The following is a 14578-nucleotide window of genomic DNA, read 5'->3' on the forward strand; positions in this document are numbered from 1 at the left end:
ATATCCTTGATCATACACTGACACTGATTACTTACCCAACAGATTTCCAGCCTATATTTTTTCCAAGTCTTTTCACGACAGGCATGACAATCTTTTACCAAGTTTCCTACATCTAGTTTTTTCCCCCAAATAAGTCATTCCTAAACACAACTCAACTTGTGTCGTTCTACTTAGACATTTTTAATGGATTCTTATTACTCACAGGACCATTTACAAACATACTTTTGGTCCCTGATATTAGCAGATGCCCTCAGAGAGTCCTGTAACTTCAACACTTCTTAATAACTTTATTTTCAGCTGTTTGCTTTTCATTTACTATGGATTTCTCTCGGAAGAAATTATTGCAATTTCAGCTATGCTTTGAAGGAGACATTTGCATTTTGTCCACAATTTGCAGGTGATGATAGGTTTGGGGAAGATTTTGGACAGCATCTGGATCATTATATTGTAAACAATTAAAACTTTTTTAAAAAATTAAAAGGGGGCAGGGGTTTTGGCTCAGTGGTAGAGCATTTGCCTCACATGCATGAATCACTGGGTTCGATCCTCAGCACCACATAAAAATAAATAAATCAAATAAAGATATTGTGTTCATCTACAACTACAAAATATTTTAAAAACTTAAAAGGAATACATCAAAAATTTATCAACAATTATATTTGGTGGGGTTATGCCGCTTTTTCTTTCTTTTGGTACCAGAAATTGAACCCAGAGGTATTCAACTACTGAGCCACATCCCAAGACCTTTTTTTTTTAAAAAAATATTTTTATTTGTAGATAGACACAGTACCTTTATTTTGTTTATTTAGGTTTTTTTGTGTGTGGTGCTAGGGAATTGAATCTAGTGCCTCATGCTTGCTAGGAAAGCACTCTACCACTGAGGCACAATCCCAGCCCACATCCAAGTCTTTTTTTTATAATTTTTCTTTTTTTTTCTTTTTTTTTTGGAGATAGAGTCTTGATAAGTTGCTGAGGCTGGCTTTGAACTTGTGATCGTCCTGCCTCAGTCTCCTGAGCCTCTGGAATTACAGGTGAGCCATTGTGCCCAGCATATATGTGTGTGTGTGTGTGTGTACATATATATATGTATATATATATATATATATATATATATATATATATATATATATATATATTTATATATTTGAGACAGGATCTCAGTAAGTTGCTTATGGCCTCACGAAGTTACTGAGGCTGGCCTTGAACTTGTATCCTCTTGCCTCAGCCTCCCAAGACACTGGCCAAGTTGTTCTTAACATGATGATGCCCATCTACTTTTTCATTTTCCAAATATATATATAATTTAGAGACAGAGTCTCCCTGAGTTCCTTGGGGCCTCATTAAGGATTACAGGTATGCACCACTACACCTGGCTCAGATTTAATATTTTTTAAAAGGTTTATAATGCACATGCATTATTGAAAAATCAATAAAAACGTCAGTTCTGTTTAAAAACAAACTCACTTTGACTCATATCTCTTCCAAAATTCAAATTCAAGGAGTAGGTGAAATATGGACAAAGATGATATAGAGACTATGGTAAAAATTTGAGAAGTCAATTTAACAAAGATTGGAATATTATTCAGATTTTTAAATGATGCTTAAAATGTTGTTTTTATTACATCAATCTTTGCAGATATAATAAACCGAGTCCAGTTACAAAAGTATGTATCTAGTCTGAGTTCACTTCTCCAATGTAAAAAAACATAGAAAATATAAGGAAAAAAAGTCCAATACTTTTTATTAGTTCCCTCTGTATGGTAATATTATTTATTATTTTTTAAAAGCTCCTGGGCTGGGATTGTGGCTCAGCGGTAGAGCGCGCATTGTGTTGTGTCCATCTACGAAAAAGATTCTTTCTCTCTCTCTTAAAAAAAAAAAAAAAAACTCCTTACACTTTTTTCTTTTTTTGTTTGTTTGTTTGTTTTTAATTTTTATTGTTGGTCGTTCAAAACATTACATAGCTCTTGACATATCATATTTCACACTTTGATTCAAGTGGGCTATGAACTCCCATTTTTACCCCGTATACAGATTGCAGAATCACAACGGTTACACATCCACTGATTTACATATTGCCATACTAGTGTCTGTTGTATTCTGCTGCCTCTCCTATCCTCTACTTCCTTACACTTTTTTCTGTTTTCCAAGTTTTTTATAATCAGGAGAAAAGTAAAATACCGGCCGTTGCCTATGTGGGCCACCAGGTGGAGATATAGGTTCTAGAATGAGATCTATCTCTAAATTGAAGGAAAAGTACAAATAAAGGAAAAAAATAATAATAAAGCATTCATGAATGAGGCCAGAGATAATTTTTTCCATACCAGATCACTTAAAATTTATGAAAAGTATTATATGTTTCCATCTGTTTTTTAATACCTAAATAACTACAAGTTTCTGCTATGCTTGATAGAAGAGGAAAGTAAAATATTAGCTAAACATATACTATATGCTGTATACTGAGTCAGGCACTTTTACATTCTTTTACTGAATCTCTACCATCAACAACCTATTGGGTGAACATACTCCATTGTGTATATGTACCACATTTTCTTTATTCATGCATCCTAGTCTGATGGGCACCTAGTCTGATTCTATAACCTGGCTATTGTGAATTGTACCATGATAAACACTGTTAGGCAAGTAAATCTATTTGTATTCTGGCTTTGATTGTTTTGAATATATACCAGGAATGGTATAGTTGAACATATGATAGTTTTTTGTTTGTTTGTTAGGAATCTCTGCACTGTTTTCCATACTGGCTATAGTAATTTACATTTCAATCAACAATATATGTGTTAATTTTTCCCCACATCCTCACCAACATTTGTTAGTTTTTGTTTTCTTGTTGATAGCAATTTTGACTGGAGTGAGATGAAGTTTCAATGTAGTTTTGATTTCCATTTCCCTGATGCCTAAACATATTGGGCATTTTTTTCATATATTTACTGGCCATTTGACTTTTTTTGAGAAATATTTGTTCAGATCATTTCCCATTTTTTATTGCTTTCCTTGTCCTTTTTTTTAGTTGTAAATGGACACAATGCCTTTATTTATTTATTTTTATGTGGTGCTGAGGATCAAACCCAGTGCCTCACATGTGCTAGGCAAGCACTCTTCCACTGAGCCACAACCCCAGCCTCAACTTTCCTTGTTCTTAAAGCATTAAATTTTGAGTCTTTATGTGTTCTGAATATTAATCCTTTGACAGATGAATTGTTAGCAAATGTTTTCTCTCAACTGTAGACTGTCTCTTCAATCCATTGATTTTTCCTTTTGCTGCAAAGACACTTTTTAATTTGACATAGTCCCATTTGTCAATTATATTGCTATTATTTCCTGAGCCATTAGATTTCTATTGAGTAAATCATTGCCTATATCTATATCTTGAAGTGTTTCTCTAATGTTTGCTCTAGTAGTTACAAAATTTCAGGACTTACATTTAGGTATTTAATATATTTTGAATATATTTCTGTACAGGGTAAGAGGTAGGGACCTAGTTTCAATCTTCTCTGAGTGGAAGTCCAGTTTTACCAGCAGCATTATTTAAAAGGCTGTCTTTTCTCCAAGATAAATATATGTTGGCCCCTTTTTCCAAAATCATGTGGCTGTAGATATGTGGGTTTATGCCAGGGTCCTCTATTCTATTCCACTTGTCTATATATCTATTCTTATGCCAATATCATGTTGTTTGTATTACAGTAGCTCAGTAGTATGTTTTGAAAGTGGATATTGTAATGTTTTGAGCAATGTTCTTTTTGCTTGGGATTGTTTTGTCAATTCAGGGGTTTTGTGTTTCTATATGATATTTTGGATATTTTTTCTAATTCTGTGAAGAATGTCATTGGTATTTTGAGGGAGATTCTACTGAATCTGTAGCTTACTTTCAGTAATATAGCCATTTTAACAATACTAGTTTTCTTAGCTCATGACCATGGAAGTTCTTTCCATTTTCTAGTGTCTTCTTCAATTTCATTCTTCAGTGTTTTACAATTGTCATTCTAGAAGGCTTTTACCTCTTTGATGAGTTGTGGAATGCCACCAACTTATCCACAGTATATGATCTTCTGCATGGGATGTTCAATTCATTTTGCCAACATTGTATGGAGGATTTTCACATTTATGTTCATGAAGGATATCAGTCCCTAGTTTTCTTTTTTGTGTTCTTTCCACATTAGGTTTTGATAACAGGGTAGTATTGTCTTCCTCTAATGAGCTTGGAAGAGTTTCTTCACTTTCTATTTTATGAAATAGTTTGAGAAGCATTGGTATTAGTTATTCTTTAAAAGTCTGATAAAACAACAGTGAATTTGTCTAGTCCTGGAATCTTCATTGCAGGGAGTCTTTTTATGACTGCTTCGATATCATTGCTTGTTACTGATCTATTTAGGGTTTTGAAATGATTTTGTCTGAATTCTGGTTGCCTATATGTGTCTAGAATTTTTTCCATTTCTTTTAGATATTCTAATTTTTGGAATATATGTTTTCAGAATATTCCTAATGATTCTTCTGTATTTCAGTGGGATCTGTTCCAATATCCACTTTTCACCTCAAATTTTATATATTTGGGGTTTCATTCATTCTTTTGGTGAGTTGGTTAAGTTTCAATCTTGTTTATCTTTTCAAAAAACAAAATCTTTTTTAAATTTATCCTTTATATTGTCCTTTTGGTTTCTATTTGATTTATTTCTGCTCTGATCTTTGTTATTTTATTTTTTCTACTAATTTGAGGTTTGGTTTGTTCTTGATTTTTAAGGCCTTCAGGTGCTGCTTTAGGTTATTTATTTGAGATCTCACTGTTTTTCTAATGTAGGCACTTATAGCTATAAACTTTTCTCTTGTAGCTGCTTTCACTGTGTCCCACAGGTTCTGGCATTTTGTTTCTATTTTCACTTGATTCTAGAACTTTTCAAATTTATCCCCCAATTTCATCAATGATCTGCTCATTATTCAAAAGTATATTGTTCAATCTCCATGTATTTCTATAATTTCTGCAATTTCTCTTGCTTTTGATTTCTAGTTTTATTCTGCTATGTTCTTATAGGATGGAAGAAATTCAGTATTTTCGTATTTGTTAAGATTTGCTTTATGTCCTAAAATGTGATTCATTTTTAAAAAATTCTGTGTGCTGATGAAAGACGGTGTACTCTGATGCTGTTGGGTGAAATATTCTGTAGATGTTTGTAAAGTTCATTTGATTTATAGTGAAAATGCTTCTTTGTTAATTTTTTTGGTTTAGAAAAAAATTCTTTCTTTCTTTTTTTTTTTTTTTTTTTTGGTACCGGGGACTGAACTCAGGGACACTCAACCACTAAGCCACATCCCCAGCCCTATTTTGTATTTTAGAGACAGGATCTCATTGAGTTGCCTAGTGTCTCACTGTTGCTGAGACTGGCTTTGAACTCATGATCCTCCTGCCTCAGGAGCTACTGGGATTATAGACATATACCATTGAGCAGGGTATTGAAGTCATTCAGTTACTATAGAGGGCCCTATTTATCTCTTTATGTACTGTAGGGTTTGTTTTATAAAATTGGGTGCCCTGATGTTTCATTCATATATATTTATAATTGTCATATCATTTTGATGGAGTGTTCTTTTTATTCATATGTAGTGGCCCTCTTTGATTCTTATGACTGATTTTGACTTGGAGTCTATTTTCTCAGGTATAAGCATAGATATTCTTGCTTTCTTTTGGATTACATTTGATTGGAATATCATTCTTCATCTTTTCACTTTTGATCTTTGTATGTCTTTGTTGGTGAGATGAGTTTCTTGAAGACAACAGTCTTATTTTTTAATCCAATCTTAAAAGTAAACCACATTTAGATTTCTGATAAAACCTATTAAAAACAACATCTACAACACCACTAACTGTAGAGAAGAAAGGGGCAGAGATAATGTAGACTAGACTAAAACATTAACGAGTGTAAAATTAATAATAAAATAAATTTTTAAAAAGGGGATAAGGGAAAAGATGAAGAAATAAAAACAGAAAGACAAAAACAACACTAATAAATGGGCAAAAGATCTACAGAGACATTTCTCAAAAGAAGAACAAATGGTCAAAAAATATGTGAAGAAATGTTTAACACTGCTAGCAATCAGGGAAATGCAAATCAAAACTGCACTGAGATTTCATCCCATTCTAGTCAGAATGACAATGATCAAGAATACAAACAATAATAAATGCTGCTGAGGATGTGGGGGAAAAAGTACACTCATATATTGTTGGTGGGACTGCAAATAAATACAACCACTCTGGAAAGCAGTATGGAGATTCCTCAACAAACTAGGAAAGGAACCACCATGTGACCCAGCCATCCCACTCCTTGGTATATATTCAAAAGAACTTAAATCAGCATACCTTAGGGATATAGCTACATCAATGTCAAGATATGTAACCAGTTCAAGCATCCATAAATAGATGAATGGATAAAGAAAATGTAGTATATATACACAAAGGAGTCGAGTAAGGGGAATAGTGGAGAGAGGAGGAGAGGGATGGGAGTGGCAGCAGGGACTGAAATGGAGTAAATTAAATTTTATGCATGTATGATTATGTCAAAATGATCTAAACTATTATGTACAGTAACTATAATGCATCAATAAAAGCAAAAACAATTGAGAAAAACAAAACTGAAAGAAAGTGAATTAAAGAATATAAATACATAAAACTAGATAAAAGTATGAAAAAATTGAGGGAAAATGAAACAAAACAAAAACAAAAAATGTCAATAATTTCTCTTGCCAAAGTATTTAAAATGAAGACACTTCTTTCTAGGACCTCAATTTTTTAATCATTCAGGTATGATGGTAGTAGTATGTTGCAGCTGCCATGAGAAGTGTTTCTTCTCAGCTCGAGCCAAACAGGCCAAACCACATAGGATAGTATGCAGGTTGAGCCTTTTCACTGTCTTTCCCATTTAACAGAGGTTAAGGCAAAGTTGTTCACGGCAGTGATATTTTCACTGAGGCTTCTGTACACCCTCTCAGGGATGGGGAAACAATGACAGTAGGATCTGACTGCCAAACCCTCTCTTGCCTGCTGAGCCTTTGGACCAATGAGTTTAACACCCCTTCACTCCTAAACCCTCAGTCATTGTGAGGTATGGCAAATATCTGAGACTTGGCAGCATATCCTCTGAATACCTTCTAGTATGAAGGAATTGACTGAATCAATGCAAGTTGCACTGGTAGTAGGGGGAGCCACAGGAACCAAGTGATCTGCCAGTCCCAGCCTTGGTCTTCCTGGACTCAGCCCCCATTCAAATCCACACACCAAAAATAGCTGGTCTGACTTCTCACCACAGTGGGACAAATAGCCAATTTTAAGGTTTTTTTTTTTGTTTGTTTGTTTTGGTACCAGCCATTGAATCCAGGGGCACTTAACCACTGAGTCACATCCAGATCCTTTTTTTTTTAATCTTGAGACAGAATCCCCCTAAATTGCTGAGGCTGGTTTGGAATTTGCAATATTCCTGCCTCAGGATCCTGAGCCACTGGAATTATAGGCATGCACCACCACTATGGGCTGAAACTGCCAATTTTAAATGACAGTGCTTTCTGCTTCTCTCTACCTCACAGACCACACTTTCTACTGAATAGAGTCCTCAGCGGATTTTTCATACCTTTTTTTTTATTATTTATCTTTACACGGTGCTGAGGATCAAACCCAGTGCCTCCCATGTGCTAGGCAAGCACTCTACTACTGAGCTACACTCCCAGTCCCTCCTCAGCAGAGTCAATTTGAGTGCAAAACACTTAAACTGGGTTTTCAGTAGTTCCATTTCCCTAGGCCCAATCTGTCTCTTTGGACAGGAGCTTATTGAGCCAGTGAAGAGAAGAGGGTATTTAAAAATTCAGGGAGAAGGGGGAAAACGGAGGCTGAGGATCCTTGCTACTACCCTGAATCGGATACCGATTCTCTTAGAACCCAGAGACACAGAAAAAGGGAAGGGTGTATCATTCCCCTTCCTCCCCTCCTCCTTTTCCTCAGCCTTAGCTATGGCCAAGGTAGGGGCCGCGCTGAGCGAGACCAGGCACTGAGACAACGGTTACCGTGACAACCGAGCCCGAGAACGGGAGCCTAACTATCAAACTTCGGAAAAGGAAGCCAGAAAAAAAAAAAAAAGTGGAATGGACAAGTGACACAGTAGACAATGAACACATGGGACGCCGCCGTTCATCAAAATGCTGCTGTATTTATGAGAAAACTCAGGCCTTTGGTGAGAGCTCCACTGAGAGTGAGGAAGAGGACAAGGAAGGCTGTGCCTTCCTCTGTGTAAGGGGCCACCGCAAAGGACAGAGTCATGCAACCCCACCACCGACCCCTACTACCCCTCCTCAGCCTCCAGACCCCTCCCAGCCCCCTCCAGGGCCAATGCAGCACTAAATTCCTCTTTCCTCCATCATTCCTGTGTCTGTCTGGCCCTGAATGTATCCATGTGGCTACCTGGGGGCTAAATCCATGGTTTGATTTCTTCTTCAGCCCCCTCCTTCCCTCTTCTTTGCCTCATAGAGGGAAGAAGTAGAGGAGGGTGGACAGAGATCCTGGAATTCTGACTTGCTGCTATTCCGGAACCCAGTCTTCTGGGTTCTCCCAGCCCTCATTTCTCCTTCCAGTCCTATCCTTACCAGGGATCTAGGCATCTTGGTCCCAGTCTCTTTCCTTTGTTCTTACTGCCAAACTGCCGGTCCTGGGATCCAGTTATCTTGGCCCCTTGCACCCTCAATTTGAGTCCCAAACACTTAAACTGGGTCCCAGCTTTCACTGCTAGGGTCCCAGTCAGATTCCAGGCAATGTCACCCTAGCTGTGCTTGTTAATCTTGGTTTAGAGTTTTTCCACTAATGCATTTATATAATCCCTAATCTGAGTCCTTGCCTATAGGATATGAGGTCTTATGGGACACTGCAGGGCTCCCAAATTTTCCCCTCCTTCCTACCACTTCATGCCCTCAAAAGGAGTTAGAGAAAGAAGTCTTTGTCATTCTCACTTCTAAGGGAAAGTGGAACAAGAAAGGCATGTCCTCTGTCCCCACCCTTTTCATTTGATATAGGATTTTTGACAGAGATAATTTGATATTGGTCACTTAGAGCCAACTATCTTTTCAGCCTTTCAGCCTTTAGCTTCAGAGGCATCCAACATATCCCAGGGGCCTAGGACCCTGGGAGAGGAAGGAAAAGAGACAGAGCAAACAGATGGGGATGTGTACCCTGTACTATACTCCTACCCCTTCCTTTCTAGGCTTTGATGCATCTGCCAATCCAGATATCCAGCTCTCTCAGCCCTCCCAACCCTTCACTGGGACTTGGTTATCATTTTCCAGGTGTCTTGCCATGCACAGTTGCAGAGATCAGTCAAATCCATATCACCACTGAGATCTCATTTATTGCCACAAATGCACAAAATAAATAACCCAACATCACAAAAAAATAAAGTAAAATAAAAATCCAGGGGCTTTTGATTCCCCAAGCAGTAAGCTCAGGCAGTGGGACCCTTCTTAAGATGGCTTCTCATTATGGCACCATATGAATATTCTGGGAAGTACAGAGCACCTCTTCTGTAGTGCCAGAATAGTTCACAGATCCAGGTCTCCTGTATGTTTGCCAAATGCCAGATTCTGGACTTGTGAAGATCACTGGGACTGTTTCATCTATAGCCCCACTGAAGGGGCATTTTCCTTCCCCTCCTGAACCATTGGGTGATTGGTGTTTGGGTACTCTGTTTATATTACTATTTTCATAACTGGTAGTTCTGATTTTCTTTTCTTTCTTTCTTTCTTTCTTTTTTTTTTTTTTTTTTTTTTTTTGTGGTGCTGGGGATTGAAGCCAGGGCCTGTGCATGCAAGGCAAGCACTCTACCAACTGAGCTATATCCCCAGCCCTAGTTCTGATTTTCACCTGGTCACTGAATCTCTTACTTTTGCACTCCAGTGCTTTCCTAAGACCCTCCTACTTCAACATGTGGCTACACACCTGTTGTTTTGATTCAATCTCACAGAGAAGTAGGAGAGTGCTGAATTCCTCTAATCTGCTATCTTTCTATATGAATACTTCTCATAGTTTGTCAGTATTCTATAATTTGTGTGCCCCGGAACTTCTAGGAATGATCTTGGTGATTATTATTGAAACTATTTTAAATATTTTAAACAATGTTATCCAAATGCTCATCAAGTGTTAATGGTAATGAAAACTGTACCATAAAATCATTAACTTTACAGTGGAAGCCAGAAGTGATTAGAAAATAAAAGCTATGAAGAAGCTATAATCATCTTGATAGGCTGCAATCTTAATCAACAATGGAGTATCCTGTTAAGTGTTAGAACCAATATTGAGAAAAATCTAAGTAGCATTAAAGCTGAAATATTCTGCATGTTCACAGATTTATGGAACCAATGATACATTGCCTCTAATTTACATAATTCCCACAATAAAATTAAGCTCAAATTGTGCAATATTGCAATATCTTTAGTAATGCATCCACCCTTTGAACAAAGTAGGAAAATCTTATTACCTCCACTTTAAACATATGGAAACAGACTCAGAAAGGTTAATAACTTGCTCCAAATCACATAGGTAAAAATGGCCGGTGTGTCAGATTTGACTAATAACTGCTTCATTTGCCTTTTAAGAGTGTTGGTTCTTAAATACTTTTGCTTTTGATGATCTCACTCAACTACAGGTTTCAATTATTCATCTCTCTATGTTCTTTATTCCTAAATATATATCTTTTGGAAAAACATGTTCTTCCTGAACTCCAAATATCTATATATACCTGCCATTTACCCAAACCATAAATATACCATCTTCCTGTCTCCTCCCGACCAATACACCTTCTTTTTCTTTTTTCTCAAAACCGTGTCCTCATTATTGGATTGGCATCATGGACAAGGACTGAGCTTTTGGCAATGGAACCCTCTGATACAGTCTTTCTTAGTACTACCCATCCATTTAACATTTAGCCTTAACTCAAGAGTTCTCTGTTTACCTAAGAAGTTCTGCGTATTAATAAAAAACTCTGGTCTCAGTGGTCTCCCAAGTGGAGTATATAAGCTCTTAGTACACAAGGTGATCAGTGGAGATGTGGTTAGAAAGTTGTTATAATTCTAAAGTTTTGACTGTTAAATCCCAATTTTGTGTATGTTTTATAGAATGTGATGCTACACATTTATCATTACCTGTCCTGCAACAATTTGTTTGCAAATCTGTGACTATTAGGATGTGAGATTGTACTTCTTTGTGCCCTTTTCCCTTTGGTCCTCATTTTGCCTTTTCAGATAATACAGAGCACGTTTAAACCAAGTAAGATAAATCTTGTTCCCATGAATAACATCCTGATCGTATTGAAGACAATATCTCATACTTCCTCAATGTACAGGTAAACACCATTCCCTATGTAATTCCATTTTATTTCTGTGTATGTGACACACAATCCAGAATCAAGTACTCCAAAGTTTGTTTCTACAAATGCAGAGGACAATGGAACCACTATGATTGCTTCTTATCCTTATGGTGTTTTAATTTATTTACCAACTTATTGCAATAAATTTTGTTTTTTATAAAAGGCCCTGCTACAAGGCAAACTGTGATAAATAACATTTGAATATTAGGGTAGTCAGGAAAGCTTTCTGGAAGAGATGCCATTTGAATAATAAATCAATGGGACCATAGTATAATATGAGAGTGCATGTTTTATTAAGGCCTAGAAGAGGAGTTTGAATTTTATCCTGAATGCAGTGATGAATCATTGAAGGGTTTTATTCATAAAAGTGTCATGTTCATCTTTGTGTACTAGAAATTACCTTTGCTCTTTGTGAAGAACAAACTGGAGATAGGAGATAATGGAAGTAAAAAATAATTTTTAAAAAGGTCTAGCTTAAAGTGTTGGCAAGTAAAATGGAGAAGATGGGAGAAAGTAGAGAGTAGTTAGATAATAGAATGATAAGGCATGAAAGTTGTATGGAGAGTGAGACAGAGACTACTTCATGCTGAAATCTTGTCATGATGTAACATGGTGTGGAGTGTAGATGTCAGGTGAGTTGTCTCATGAATTTGATGTTGAAATCCATGGAAATGAGGGTGAGTGCAAAGTAACATGATTTATTAGAGTAATAGAAAGGAAGCAGAGCTCCCAAAGAGGGAGGGGGTCCCAAGAGAGGGATGCCCACAGGTGTCTGTTGTCTAGGCATTTTAATGGGCTTTATCTGTCCCTATAGATGATTGGTGGGATATAGGATCCAGAAAGGGAGCCAATCAACTTTCTGTAATTTGCTTTCTTTAGCAAATCTGGATAAAAGTGATTTTTAAGCCTTAATGAGCACAAGAGTTGGGGTGAGGGTCTGGTGGTGGAAGACGAAGTACCTTTTGTGGTCAATCTTGTCTAGGGGCTGTTCAGGAACTATCCTTGTACCTTGGAGTAGCTATAGTCAGAAGCTTGACTTCCCAATTCTCTCTTCCTCCTTTTCTTCTCTAAGACCCTTTTCCTGGCTTGTATGGGTGGTCTATCTTTCTGTCTCAATAGTAGTAGCTCATGAGACCTAAGTGTTAAATTTTCAGAAAGGTTTTTTTTTAGAACCACCTGTAAAACCCTCAGCACCTTGAAATCAACCATGGTAACATATTTACATAATTGAAATGAGCAGGTGCTACAAAACAGGGCTTTTTCACCCAGAAAACTAGTTTACCAGCTCATTACTATAATTCAGTTTATGAAGAATGAAAGAGATGAAGACACTAACGTAAGAGGAGTAACTTGTGTCTTTACAGGAGGGAACTGAATCCAGATTTGGGTATAGTGCTTATAAGATGCCTATGCGACACATGGGTAGATATTCCCCCCATACTCAGATCTGCATGTCAGATGAAAGGTAGAAATAGAAGATATATGTATTATAGACACGGGTATTTTCAAGTTCAGGAGACAGACACATCCAGATTCAAATTATGGCTCTTCACAGCAGTCCCAAACATTTGCCCCAGCTCCTTCAGTTTAGGAAGGTTCCTATGACAGTAAGATCCTTTTCTACCCCCACTATATTTAGGTGGCGTCTGGAAACAGGTGAGGTGGTGGGGAGTAATAACCAGAATTTAAAGAACTGAGCCTTCACCAAAAAGAAACTGAATTTCCTCAAAGAGATTACTTAAACTAGCTGGTGACTGATGAAACACTGATTCAAAAGTTTTACTGTTACAGAAAGCTGAGTCCTTGTCCCTGAAGCCAATTCAATAATGAGAATACAATTTTGAGAAAAAGGAAAATGAAGTTTTATTACTTTGCTATCAAAGAAGAAGCACAGGGGAGTCCTGTCCCACAGACTGTGATTCTGCCCATCAGGAAGAACAGAGGGTTTTTTCCTTTACCTGTAATAGAAAACTTGTTTCTGAACCTTATGTCTACTGTGGAATTTACCAGATGAATGAGGCTGTTATTTCAGGTGTGGATTTTTACATCTTTAAAAGCAACAAGCGTCTTCCTCTTTAGTATATCTGGTGGCATAAATGTAGTGGAAATGTTCCTTGAGGTGAACCTAACTACCACGTGTAACTATAAAGCTCTAATTAAAATTTTAAAAAGAACACAGGGTTTTTAAAGAAGTAATTCATTTCAGGTGTTCCCTGTGGGAGGCTGTGATTCACTTGTTAATTTGGGAGATAGCCATTCCTTAGATCTTCTGCCGCCATCCTCTGAAGTCTAAATTACTTGGTTCCTGTGGTGGGTGTGTGCTCAAAGACTTGGCCTACGTTTGGAAAAAGGTGATCCTGTTCCTAATCCCTTCCCCCCCTCCTGCTGAAGTTAGGGAGGGGGAGGGGGAGAGGGAGAAGAGGAAAAGAAATATAACATGTCCATTTAAAAATAAGCCTCAATAGCAGAACAGCAAGAGCTATATTAAAAGCATGAGGTGGGCCACTGTAATATCACATTTAAAGCCTCCCTTGCCTCCCTATCTATCATCTCTAGGAGGTAGAGTAGGTGGGGATCATAATGAATTTTCATCAGTAATAGAAAATAAAGATGTGGCAAATGTGATGCTCTCTTTGGAGAAATTAATTTTTGTTGCATCATTTCATAAATGGATAACATTGGACAAGTGACTTAAATAAATTCTTTGAGTTTTGTTTTTCTTATCTATAAAATGTTGAGAACATCAATGCATAGAATTGTTGTAGAAATTTGTTAAAAGACTATATATGTGTGGATGGAGAGATGTATGCATGATTGATGATAGATAGCATATAGAGTTAGACAGGTAGTAGGTAATTATTAATGGTCTAAATTACAGGTATTTTCCTCAGCCTTCTTATGAAAGTTTCTGTACTGATAAGGGAGGGCTAGTCTCACAAATATTATTAATAAAATAGAGGCAGCTTTTGAGCTATCAGTTCTATGAAATGGTCCTCTCCCTTTAGAATATATAACCTCTCTTTTATTAAAGTATTTACTGATTTCCCCAGATAGTAGTTTCAGTTAAACAATCTTCAGAACTTTATAGCATCTGCCTATCTATTTGCCATACAGATACCAAAACTGGCAGTAGTTTCATCTGTAGAAAAGTATGACTGGGGCAGTTGCTTCTT

General features: G+C 36.9%; 1 pseudogene; it reads left to right on the plus strand.

Annotated features, from left to right (window-relative positions):
• Window positions 1-8007: 8007 nt before the first annotated feature.
• On the plus strand, window positions 8008-8395 carry LOC113200229 (E3 ubiquitin-protein ligase PPP1R11 pseudogene; annotated as a pseudogene).
• The last annotated feature ends 6183 nt before the right edge of the window (window positions 8396-14578 follow it).

Source organism: Urocitellus parryii, chromosome X (assembly GCF_045843805.1).
Source record: "Urocitellus parryii isolate mUroPar1 chromosome X, mUroPar1.hap1, whole genome shotgun sequence".
NCBI lineage: Eukaryota > Metazoa > Chordata > Mammalia > Rodentia > Sciuridae > Urocitellus > Urocitellus parryii.